This window comes from Panthera pardus, unplaced genomic scaffold (assembly GCF_024362965.1).
Source record: "Panthera pardus isolate Hobbes unplaced genomic scaffold, ASM2436296v1 HiC_scaffold_11, whole genome shotgun sequence".
Taxonomy (NCBI): Eukaryota; Metazoa; Chordata; class Mammalia; order Carnivora; family Felidae; genus Panthera; species Panthera pardus.
Genome location: NW_026526666.1, coordinates 76,760,677 through 76,772,896, shown reverse-complemented (window position 1 = coordinate 76,772,896; position 12,220 = coordinate 76,760,677).

The following is a 12,220-nucleotide window of genomic DNA, read 5'->3' as shown; positions in this document are numbered from 1 at the left end:
CTTGGTCAGAACCAGGGACCAGGGCAGTGGTAACAGGATACAATTACCCTTCACAGCAGCTGCAGTATCTTGCATCCTGAGACGTGATGGGCCACCAGCAGCACTTATCTACTCGGATTTGCACCCTCTCGGTGAACGTGAGGATGTTAGGAGGCAAGAAGCTCTCTCTACCCCGACTTTAAATCCTGCCAGAAAGACACAGGACTCAATAAACTCAAAAGAAAAATTTTAAGAGAGTTTCCTGGGGCACCTGGGTGGCTCAGGCAGTTGAGCGTCCAACTTCAGCTCAGGTCATGATCCCGCAGTTCGTGAGTTCGAGCCCCAGGTCAGGCTCTGTGCTGACAGCTCAGAACCTGGAGCCTGCTTTGGATTCTGTAACTCCCTCTCTCTTTGCCCCTCCCCTGCTCGTGCTCTGTCTGTCTCTCTCTAAGACAAATTAAACATTAAAAAAAAATTTTTTTTAAGTGAGCTTCCCAACACTGGAAGCATCCACACACCCGGCCAGGGATGTCCCAGGGAGGAATTCCAACATCGGGAGGGAGGCCTTCGGTCCTAGGACTTTGGTCCTAGAGCGGCTCTTTGTACTCACCCAGCACAAAGCCTCCTTACAGGAGATGGGGACCTGCTTGGAGAGGGGACAATGCTTTTCTCTGGGAAAATGGAAGTCTTAGACTCCGGTGCGGTACTGTTCACACTCTGTCCCCTATGATAATGTCAAACAGTCCCACACCCCATCCCCCTCCCTGCAGGCCCCCTGGGGCTGACATGGTGGATGGACCCTTGCCAAGGAGCCAGAACAGAGTAGATCCAGAGGCCAGGACAGAGCTGGGGTTCCCTGGTGTGGGAAAGCAAAAGGAAGGCAGAGTCAGAACACAGCTCAAAGAGTCCAGAGCAAGGAGTTGAGTCCAGCAAGGCAGTCCAGGATCTAATGGGAGGTCCGAATGCTTGCATCAAATGGCAGCCAGCATTTAGAACTCGCCTTGATGGCCAGTGAGGACATGACTCAGGGCTTGGTCTGCCTTGTTCAAAACACCCCGGGGAGGGTGGGTGCTTGGAGTGACTAAGAGCGGCTGTGGCCACCAAGTACCCTAGACTGCCCACAGAACCCTCTGTAAACCTCGGGCACATCTTCTCTGACTCCCGTCTACTAATAGCACAACCTCGGCAGAGGGAACTTTTTCCTTTTCTGCTTTTCCCTAATGCATTCAGGCAGAAGAGCCATTAATACTTAACAAAGACGGAAAAATCAAAGGAGGAAGACAATTTTTTACTGTATTTTTTAAACATTTGGGTAAGAAAAGTCAGATGTCAAAAAAAAATCCCCATTTACATCTTTTAAAATGTGAGCAATTAATATTTTCCATGGAGGTTCATGCTCCCTCTCTTCATTCTGTTTGCAGGGTATTGTTAAGCCATGCTTTGTAATTTGTTGCATGTTTAAATATTCAGTCTGTATTTCATTTGGGCTACACGTTTAATTCAGCCAACATGTTCATTTTAAGATCAATACTGTCATAACTATGTTGAAAAATTAAATTATTGTAACTTTATTTACATTTCTTAAAAGTACTGTGAAAATTATTCTTAACCAGGACCTAATCAATGTTAGAGTCTAAAAATATGCCACTCTGCATGAAGCTATAAAAAGATTAATGTACATTTTTTTACAAGAAATTAGTAGCTTAATGAAGTGGATAAAAACGCTGTCACAATTTTTATTGGATCTAAATTGCATAGTAGTGGAGGTACAGTAAGTGCCTTCCACATAATGACATAATGAGTCATGACTGGTGCTGGAAGGCTAATTTGCCCTTAACTGACACAAAACCAGAGAATTAACATCCCAGTCGCTCTACGCCAATAGCAGATGCATTATTTCATTGCACAGCAGGGTTTTTAACTAAACTCTTAACTGTAGAAATATTGATCTATTCTTCTGTGAAATGATGAAATTGAAATTTTTTAAAAGGACGTCTTAAATTATGGCTGCGGCAGTGACATTTGCTTTCAGAGTGCCATGCCTGTCGACAGATGCAACAAGAGAAACTTGGTGAGGCTCATACCTGTGCTTTAGAGGCTTTGATCAGAGCAGAGAGGAAGGGGGAGTTTTGTATCAGAGCAAATGCTGGCATTTGAGAGACTGACCGATCATCTGCAGGTGCCCAGGTTCTGGAGTGAATGCTCTTGGACATTGTCCTAGCCCCTAAATTGGTTTGCTTGGAAGACAAGATTTAGTGCTTGCAGGTTGTTTTGAGTAACACACTCACCAGAACGGTGGTACTCAACTCAAGTTCCAAGTACCAATTTCGTGGTGAAGAACAGAATAGGAAGTAGCTGGAGGAGCTAGAAACCCTTCTAAGAGACAAGTCTGAAGTTAAAGATGCTGTACTGCCCTGGTTTCCATTTTGTCATTTACCCATCCATTCATTCATTCATTCATCTTGTATTTATTGGGCACCTACCAAGTGCCAGAGATGGACAGAGTAACCCCCCTTTGGTGGCTGCTGATACTATCAAATAGTGCCGTGCAGCTTCTCTGTTTAACCAAATGAATCAAAGTTCATCTTGCTTTGAAATTTTCATAGTAAACCTGGGACTAACTGCAGGTGCTTTGAGCTATTACCACCCGGGAATTTAGAATTTAAAAAAAATGGTGTACTAACAGATAGACATCTTACACCTCTTGCGTGTCTCTGTTTGACCCCTTGGATTAGCATTAAAAAAAAGAGAGGAGGGGAGGGGCACCTGGATGGCTCAGCCGGTTGAGTGTTCTGACTCTTGGTTTCCATCACGAGTCGTGATCTCGTGGTTTGTGAGTTTGAGCCCCACATCGGGCTCTGCACAGACGGTGTGGAGCCTGCCTGGGATTCTCTCTCTCCCTCTCTCTCTCTCTCTCTGCTTCTCCCCACTGTCTCTCTCTCTCTTTCTCAAAATAAATCACTAAACATTTTTTAAAAAAGAGAGAGGGAGAAGCAGCAAAATCTGAATTCTTTATGCTGGAGGACCAAGGAAACCAGATCTATTTAACTCAATGCAACAAGCCTGTATCATATCACATGACCTAGGCCCAGGGACACAAAATAACTAGATGTAATTGGGTCCAGCCTATAGGCCAGTGGTTGGGTCCAGCATGTAGGCCAGTGGTTCTCAGCAACACTAATTAACATTAAATCACCGACAGCCTTATTTAACTGGTTTGGAACGGACCTGGTATCACTATTTCTCAGAATCATTCCAAGTGATTCTGGAGTATGGCTGGGGTGGAGAACCACCTCTCAGGAAGAGAGCCACAGACTGGGCCAAATGAGGATGCATAAAAGAAGGGCAATTGGTTACATTGGAAACTGCAGACGATAAATTTGCTCCCCTGCTCTGAGGCTAGGACCATGCTCTACTAAGAAACCAATAAAATCTCCTCCTCACCTTCTCTTCAATATTTATAGGATTTTTTAAAATGCATGTATGTATATTGTTAATTATAGAAAAGGATACATATTCATTGTAGAAAAAAATTGGAAAACACTGTTAAAAAGGTAGGGGGAAAAAGGGGCTTTTCAAATCCCTGTTCTTTTAAAGAGGTATAAAAATCAGTTTGAGGGGCTCCTGGGTGGCTCTTGGGCGTCCGACTTCGGCTCAGGTCATGATCTCGCGGTCCATGAGTTCGCGGTCTGTGAGTTTGAGCCCCACGCAGGGCTCTGTGCTGACAGCTCGGAGCCTGGTGCCCGCTTCAGATTCTGTGTCTCCCTCTCTCTCTGCCCCTCCCCCGCTCATGTTCTGTCTCTCACTCTCAAAAATGAATTAATTAAAAAAAAATCAATCGGTTTGAAACACCCTAAATTTGATTCTTAAAGCAGGAACGAAAGGTCCTGTTCTTGTACCCCCATCAACATTGAGTATCACCACTTAGAGAAATGTCCATTTGATAAAGAGAAAGGGAAGCCCGTTGCTATTTTAATTTGCATTTCTTCTCTTCCTTGTGGGGTTTTATCATTTTTCATATTTTTGGCTTCTTTGTACATACATGTCACACACTAATATCTTTTCCTTACTTTCTTTTGGAATGTGTTTCTTACTGATTTGTAAAACTGTATTAAAAACGTTAATTTTGGGGCACCAGGGAGGCTCAGTTGGTTAAGCCTCCGACTTCGGCTCAGGTCATGATCTTACTGTTGGTGAGTTCAAGCCCGGAGTCTGGCTCCTTGCTGACTATGTGGAGCCTACTTGGGATTCTCTCTCTCTCTGTCTCTCTCTCTCTCTCTCTCTCTGTCTCTCTCTCTCTCCCTCCGTCCCCCACACTCACACGCATGAGCTCTCGCACTCTCTCTCTCAAAATAAGTAAATAAACTTAAAAAAAAAATAACTTTGCAGATGTCTGGCTTATTCGGTTGGAAGAGCACACCTGACTCTTAATCTCGGGATCGTGAGTTCAAGCCCCAGGTTGGGTGTAGAGATTACTTAAATAAGTACATAAATAAATAAACTTTAAAAAAAAAAAAAGAATGTTGACTTTGTGTATTACACCTCAGCAAACAGGTTTGCCTAGTTTCTCCTGTTTTGTTTATAGTAGTCTATTTTGACATTAAAAAGTTTTCATTCTTTTTTTTTTTTTTTAAATGAGTCGAAAAGAAACTTGGATGATTAACTGACTGAGCCACCCAGGCGCCCCAAGAAGTTTTTCATTCTTATGTTAAAAAAAAAAAAAGGAACAATAAACAGAACTCTTCATTAAATTGCCTCTACTATCTTTCCTTTCTCTCTTCCCTACCCTCCTTAAGTCCTGACAAGCCCCTGGGACTTGGAGTCAGAAGATCAAGGTTCACTCTCCAGCTGTGTGATTTAGGGCACGCCCTTCACTTCCGGAGCCTCTCCTTTGCCCACCTGCATGCTAACTTTTGTCAGGATGAAATTCACCACTCTAATGGCGAGAACTTTGCTAGCTTATTCACTGATATATCCCCAGAACCTAGAACAGAGCCTTGCACCCATAGGCACTCAATATTTGTTGAATGAATAAGCATCTGGCTTGGACCCTAGCCAGAGCAGGCAGGCAGGCAGGCAGTAAATATCAGTCACCAACAGCAATCCCCGACTGCGCTGTTCCCAAGAGGTCCTCAAGGATCGGAAGCTGTATCTCCCAGTCCTGCTGCTTGTACTTTTCCTATGATGCCCCGCCACAGTGAAGTATGGACTGAGTGTGGAGTGCAAGGCCAGGCCTCTCCTGAGCACCCCTGATGGATACAAAAGAGGGCTAACACACAGACCCGGCTCTTCAGCCTGGCGATGGCCCTTGCCGGATTTCATTGTACATATAGAACAATTAAACAAGGGGAGGAGATGGGCCAGGAGATCAAGAAGGGAAAAGCAGGGGCACCTGGGTGGCTCAGTCGGTGAAGCATCCGACTCTTGATTTTGGCTCAGGTCTTCATGATCTCATGATTCGTGAGGTCAGGCTCCAAGCTGACAGTATGGAGCCTGCTCGGGATTCTCTTTCTCTCCCCTCTCTCTCTGCCCCTCCCCTACTCCATGCACAAGTACTCGCTCAAAACAAACAAACAAACAAAAATAAATAAATAAATAAATACATACATACATAAATACATAAATAAATTGGCTTAAAAAAAAAGGAAGGGAAAAGCAGGATCAGGGAAGGCGTGTTACAGAAGGAGGTGCCCACCAAGGGATTTGAAGGGCGAAGACACACAGGGGTCCCCCCTCATCCACGGTTTCTCTTTCCGAAGTTTCACTTCCTGCAGCATCCAGTTACAAGGCGGTGGCAGGGAGGGGAGCGGCGATTGTCAGCCATGGTCCCAAAGCAGATGATCCTCCTTGCGACGAATCCTCGGGTCAGTAGTAGCCTATGTCACAACACCTACATCATTTCACCCCTCTTCATCTCCTCACACAGGGATTTTATCATCTCACATCATCACAAGAAGGGTGAGTGTGGAACAGTAAGATATTTTGAGATCTCTACACCACATTCACACTACTTTTATTACATTATATTTTTATAGCTGTTCTATTTTATCATTAGTTATTGTTACTCTCCTGCTGTGCCTAGTTCGTAAATTACACTTTCTTATAGGTGTGTACAGATAGGAAAAGACATAGTAAGTGTAGAGGTGGGTATTATCTGTAGTTTCAGGCATCCACTGAGAGTCTCCTGTGGATAAGAAAAGCTATTGGTATAGGAGGGAGGAAGCTGGTAGGCCAGATGGTAAACCATGACCTAGGCTTACTTTTATTCCTTCTTGACCACAAGGCAATTATGTTTTATATTCATGATTTCCCTCATCCGGACGATTTAACTTGCTCATTGACACTTGTACCATATGCTAATGTATTGGGTTTAAGAAAATCTCTCCTTTTATACTTTTACATATACCAGGGGGAGAAATGGAAAACCCAGGAAAATGTGTGAAATCCAGAACATTCAGCCAAGTTGGGTTTTTAATTTCTGTTCTAAATAAGACTCCTAAGTGGTTTGTGTTCAGCTTACAACTGGTTCTTGACTGTTTTGAGTGCAGACCGCTTGGGGAATGAGGGGAAGGCCAGGTTCCCTTAGTTGGTACATGTGATTTTGCACACAAATTCAGGACTCTCCAAACACTTCCACTGACTCCCACGGTCATGCAATGAGCTTCCTGCATTAGAAGTTTGCCTTGGGGGCTCCTCCTGGGTGGCTCAGTAGGTTAAACGTCTAATTTTGGCTCAGGTCATGATTTTGTAGTTCGTGGGTTTGAGTCCCACGTCAGGCTCTGTGCTGATAGCTCAGAGCCTGGAGCCTGCTTCGGATTCTGTGTCTCCCTCTCTCTCTCTGCCAGTTCCCACTCGCACTCTGTCTCTCTCTCTCTCAAAAATAAACACTAAAAAACTTTTTTTAAAAAAAGAAGTTTGCCTTGAAGAATATCTAGCAAACCCCAGACTTCAAATTCTGTAATCATTATAATTTCCATGGCCTGAAAAACATTATTCTGTTGGCATTTCACAACTGGCTACAAAAACTGGATTTTTTTTTTAAGTTTATTTATATTTTTGAGAGAGAGAAAACGTGAGCTGGAGGGGGCAGAGAAATAAAAAGAGAGAATCCTAAGCAGGCTTCCCATTGTCAGCACAAAGCCCTATGCAGGGCTTGAACTCACAAACCATGAGATCATGACCTGAGCCAAATCCAAGAGTCAGATGCTTAACCAACTGAGCCACCCAGGAGCCCTGAAACTGGATCTTTCTAGTTCACTTCTTTCCAGACATTATTTGCCTTCTCACTCACTACCAAACGGAGCCCCGGCCAAGAATCATGACCTACGTAATGCATCGGTGTATATACATCAGGACAACACCAGCGGCTATAACACACAAAGCTCATAATCCCAAGACCTCACATCAGAGACGTTTATTCACTGCTTATGTAACATCTGATGCAAGTGCTTCTGGTCATCAGACGGCCCTTCCCAAAAGGGTGATCCAGGGATCCAGGATCCTTCCGTGTCGAGGCTCTGCATTTGTGACAGTGTTGTACTCATCGGCAGCAACCCGGCAGAAGGAGAAAGCATCGTCCCCCGAGGCTCATGCCTGAGAGGATTTTGATGGGCTAGGCCCGGAAGCGGACGTCACTTCCGCTTGCATTGTGCTGGCCAGAGCTTGGCCACCTGACCCTCCCTAATTGCAAGGGAGGCTGGAAATGTTTAACCGGGGTCCAAGGAGAAGAGACAGCCTGTTTGTTGAACAGGTGTCCTCCCTCTGCCACAAAGGGTGCCTACAGCTACTCTGAAAGAGCTCTGGGGAAAGCTGTTGAGAGTCCTCAAGTAGACATTTTCCTTCCTCCTTTTGTAGACTCAGCCTCTAAGGTGCTCTGCTACTACTAAGAAGGCAGACCTTTGCTCTGGCGTCAGACAGATGGGACTTCAAGCCCAAGCTCTACCGGTAACTAGCAATATGTCCCTACACGTTCCTTAGCCTCCCTGTGCCTCAGTTTTCTCACCTGTAAAACGGACGACAATAGCTCTAACTTCGGGACATCGGGTAGATTATATGAGAAGGCATAAGTAAAGCTCTTAGTACAACGGCTGGTGAGTTGTAAGCACTCAAATATTACAGTGCCAATGCTACTGCTAATAATTATAACAAAAAGAGTACTCCCATTCTTCTAGGCTTTGAAAACGAAGAAAAAAATCTGAGAGACAAACACAGATTCCTGTAAGAATTGAGATAAAATGTGGCAAGGGTCTGGCCTGGGGTAAAATTAAAAAAAAAAAAAAAAAAACAACCAGTTAAGCACTTTTATAACCATTCTCTTGAATCTGAAAGAAATCAAGAATAAATAATTTAAGGATCCAATAACACATTGCGAGAGCAGAGTCGAGGACCTACAAAAGCATAAAGTGGCCCAGATCTCCAGTTTGGAGGTTTTTCAAAGTCACCAATACCCCTAAGCAAAATTAAGGTCTCTTTATTCTCATCCTCAGGTATCTGCGCTGCATTTCGCATTTCACAGTCTACCTGGTTTTTTCTTGCTGCAAGGATTATTCTGACTTCTTTCCCAGCCATCCTCCTCCTGCTGATTGACCATGGCTTTCCCCAGGTTCTGCCCCCGCCCCCTCAGTATGCCAGCTCAGTCTTCATTCGGCTCAGCCTTCTTCCCCTCCATCCAGCTCCAGAGAACACTTGCCCTGAGATCCTGGGCCCCCTGACACCTGAATGAGTTCCTTTTTGCCAAATAGCTTGCCTTTCTCAATTACGCCGTTTCCATCAATAGACGGCCACTGGGGTCACATAGTGAGGAAACAGAGCCCAAAGAACCTTCGGTCTTAGACACCTAACCAGAAGGAGCTACAGTGCAGCACAAAAGCACCCTCCAAGTACAGAAATGGCAAACAGTTCCATTTCCAAAATCAAGACAGGTGTTAGGGAAATAGCCAGTGGGGCTGTAAGCTTACTTCTCAGTTCATCTTCCAAAGCTGTAAAGCCAATGCCTTTTCTGGGACAAAGCCCCAGAACAGAGAGTTCCAGCACAGCTTTTCAGAATAAGATAAGCCCAGTCTGCTCAAAACAATTAACACTCCCTTCTCAGCTGACTCGTTACCTGGAACACAAAGCTTGCTTGCCTATTTAAATAGAGAGAGGAGAGAGGACATGGAAGGAAAGGGAGTACTATTACCAAAGTGAATGTAACCAGCACTTGTCTTTAAAAATAACAAAGACAGGGGCGCCTGGGTAGTTCAGTCGGTTGGGCGTCAGATTTCAGCTCAGGTCATGATCTCACAGTTTGTGGGTTCGAGCCCCACATCGGGCTCTGTGCTGACAGCTCAGAGCCTGGACCCTGCTTCAGATTCTGTGTCTCCTCTCTCTCTGCCCCTCCCCCACTCATGCGCGATCTCTCTCTCTCTCAAAAATAAATAAACATTAAAAAACTTTTTTAATAACAACATTGTAGAAGATTAATATTCCATTTTAGTAGCCCAAGCTTTTTTGTTCTGCAGGTTATGTTGTTTTAAACCACATTAATTGGGGTGCCTGGGTGGCTCAGTCAGTTGAGCGGCCGACTTCAGCTCAGGTCATGATCTTGCAGTCCGTGAGTTCGAGCCCCACGTCGGGCTCTGTGCTGACAGCTCAGAGCCTGGAGCCTGTTTCAGATTCTGTGTCTCCCTCTCTCTGACCCTCCCCTGTTCATGCTCTGTCTCTCCCTGTCTCAAAAGTAAATAAAAACGTTAAAAAAATTTTTTTTAAATAAATAAACTAAATTAATTGCCGTGTGCCTTCTGATGTTTGGTCACTTTAGCTCAAAAGATGCTTTTCAAAGTGTAAGGGTCTTGGGGCGCCTGGGTGGCTCAGTCGGTTGAGCGTCCGACTCTTGATTTCGGCTCAGGTCATGATCCCAGGATCGGGGGGGGGGGGATGGAGCCCCGAGTCAGGCTCCATGCTGAGTGCGGAGCCTGCTTGGGATTTTCCCGCTCCCTCTCTCCCTCTGCCCCTTTCCTCCCACTCACACACACACACTCTCTCTCTCTCTCAAACAAATAAAAAACAAACAAATAAATAAAGTGTAAAGGTCTTAAAGTGGAAGTTATAACACTTGTGTAACAACATATTGGGAGTAACAGGCACTTTGAAGTGGGGTCTGGTCGGGGGGGTGGTTTCCTTCCACTATTTTCCTTCAGTTCAGTTCCTCATTATAACTGTCCTTTTGCAATTTTCACAATTATATTCTAAACAGTTCTGAAGATAAGTTGATGTATCTAGTTCTTTTTACATTAAAATCTGTCTTTGCAGGGGTGCCTGGGTGGCTCGGGGTTAAAGCATCTGACTTTTTGGCTCAGGTCATGACCTCACGGTCCGTGGGTTCAAGCTCTGCGTCGGGCTCTGTGCTGACGGCTCAGAGCCTGGAGCCTGCTTGGGATTCTGTGTCTCCCTCTCTCTCTGCCCCCAACCCCACTTGTGCTCTATCTCTCTCTCAAAAATAAACATTTTCTAAAAGTTTTTTTTTTTTAATCTGTCTTTCCAGAACAGGGTCACACCTGGGGATCGTAGAGAGATGCTATGGCCCCAGAAGAAAGAAAAACAAAGGCTGTGGAAGAATAATGTATTGCAGCCTTTTCCCTTGCAGTGTTTTAGCTCTCAAGAGTGAAATAATTACAACAGACCTCATTTGAGGCAAAGGAAACTGATGAAAGCAGGTAATTTAATTCAGATATGTGGCTTTTCCTTCCATGAGAGTTTTTTTTTTTTTCCATGAGAGTTTTTAAGAGCACACACATCCACGACAGATGGCTTAGGAAGCACGTAGTCCTGTCTGCTGTATGTGGAATGTGGAAAAAGCCGCCTTGTTAAAGCCCCTTTGTAACTCATAATCCCCCCGAAGTGAATGATGTTATGACCTCTGGCCTATCCCGCCCCTTGTTAAAAAGCTGATGGTAGGGGCGCCTGGGTGGCGCAGTCGGTTAAGCGTCCGACTTCAGCCAGGTCACGATCTCGCGGTCCGTGAGTTCGAGCCCCGCGTCAGGCTCTGGGCTGACGGCTTGGAGCCTGGAGCCTGTTTCCGATTCTGTGTCTCCCTCTCTCTCTGCCCCTCCCCCGTTCATGCTCTGTCTCTCTCTATCCCAAAAAAAAAAAAAAAAAAAAAGTTGAAAAAAAAAAAAAAAAGCTGATGGTAGTAGATACAAAAAGTGAAAAATCACAAACTGCTGCCCTTCTAAAATGTCTCAGATCAGTCCTGAATGTTATTTCAGGGGAAATAACTTCAGCAATTCTTTGGATCTCTAAGTTGGATGTACACCTGGGTGATCCAGACAGTTTAAACTTTCAGGCAGAGCAAAAATGTAGGAGCAGGAAAGCTAAACGCTGTGTTTAAATAGTACAACACCGCCACCTAGAGGTCAAACCCTCCGGGATTGGACACAAGGGCCAAACCAAGGGAAAAGTTAGGCATGTCGCTACGGGGACCAGAGAGGCAACCCCTCCTTCGCATCAAAGTGGCAATGAAAGGCGATTTAAATGAGCACAGGCTTTTTTTTTTTTTTTTTTTTTTTATGAGATATTGAGGAAGTGCTGCGTAGTAGAAAAATATGCCTCCCCCATCACAACGGACAACAGCAGGTGCTGAGCAAATCACCAAGAAAAGGGCGGGGAGCAGACAAGGTGCAGGGATGGGGGAGTAGATGAAAAGGCAGTGGTTAGAGTGCTTTTTACGGAGGATCTGGCATTACAGGTCACGGGAAGCTGATTCCAGGTTGAAAGAACCGCGATTGTGAAAATATACAGGCTTTACTCTCTTACACAACCAGGTCACCGAAGGTCGTATTAAGACACTTGGAAATGGACTCCTACTTACAAACCCACCGAAAACATTTCAGTAAAGTGCCCTTCAGTGTATTCATTACACACTGCTTGAGTAGGCATTCCTTTTTATTTTTCCTTCCCTTGAGAGAGGGTAAGAGCGAATGAGTGAGCAGGGGAGAGGGGCAGAGGGAGAGAGAGAGATAGAGAATCTTAAGCAGGCTCCACACTCAGTGCGGATCTGATGCAGGACTCGATCCCACAACCCTGAGATCATGACCTGAGCCAAAATCAACAGTTGGATATTCAACTGACCCATCCACCCAGGCACCCCGAGTAGGCATTTTTTTAGAGGGTCACGTAAGCTTAAGAACATGGGGTATAAACCAACGTAAGAAGCTTCTCTATTGCAGTGTTCTCAGAACCTTTAATATTTGACTGAAAATAG